Here is a 1021-nt window from a genome sequence, read left to right as displayed (position 1 = left end):
GTCTTGCTCTCTACAGACTTGGACAAGAACAAGGATCTGTGCTTTGCTGCTACCCGCCCACCAAGTCACTCATTCACCCTCTACCCGGCTTCCTCCCTGCCTCCCACCCCTGGACCTAAAAGGAGAGAACATGCCGTCTCTGAGACGAGAACAGGACAGGTGGTGTTGGGTTCACGGTGTCGTTGCAGTACGCAGAATCAGATGCCTGCTGCTGGCATGTTAGTGAGACCCCTGCGATATCCTTTAACTTCAGACACAGCACTTCACGCATGCATGCATACTCCTAAGTATATCTGTCAGGCAGTCGCCTTGGCCCTGTACCACAGGGCCATAATTACAGTATGTGCATGCATCACTGCACATGCATACAATGGCGAACAAATAGACAAGCATGCACACATGTAAACAAACACTTGCATCTGTGTGCTGTGGGTGAGTTTATCTTTTTTTGTGGCCACGTGCTGCACGAGTGAAAACAAAACAAGTGCTGAAGTGGTCGTCTCGCTCAGTGGACTACTATGTCCGCGCTGTGTGTGTAAGAAAAAGGAAAGGTGACTTTTACTGTCCATTCATTGTATAAATCACAGAGTAAATCAAGACAAAGGTTAAGCTTTAGGTGTGTGTAGTGTTAAACAATTTTCTGAAAACTAAAAATTCCTATTAATCCTGCGTATGTTTGGCACACACCGCTGCTTACTAGACAAACATGTACAGATCCTCTTGGCGTCGTCACTAGAGGACTGCAGAGTGCCCTTTTTGGACTTTGTGTTCCTCTGTATATGCGACAGCTATCTGTCTGGATGGAGCCCATGATTTATACTGGATAGTGGAATGTGACCACTGCAGTAAGGCAGATCAGATCCCTCCCTGTGCCCTGCTAAACTTGTCAGTGTACAGTATTAAGGACATTTAACCTTGGTGCCTTTACACGTTTCTTTAAGATATCATGAGACATTTCTGTGTTCTTTGAAGGGATTTCTATCAATTAACAACATCAGGGAATGACACAGAAATATGTACG

This window comes from Thunnus maccoyii, chromosome 7, assembly GCF_910596095.1.
Source record: "Thunnus maccoyii chromosome 7, fThuMac1.1, whole genome shotgun sequence".
NCBI classification, from domain to species: domain Eukaryota; kingdom Metazoa; phylum Chordata; class Actinopteri; order Scombriformes; family Scombridae; genus Thunnus; species Thunnus maccoyii.
Note: the sequence above shows the minus strand (reverse complement) of the source record.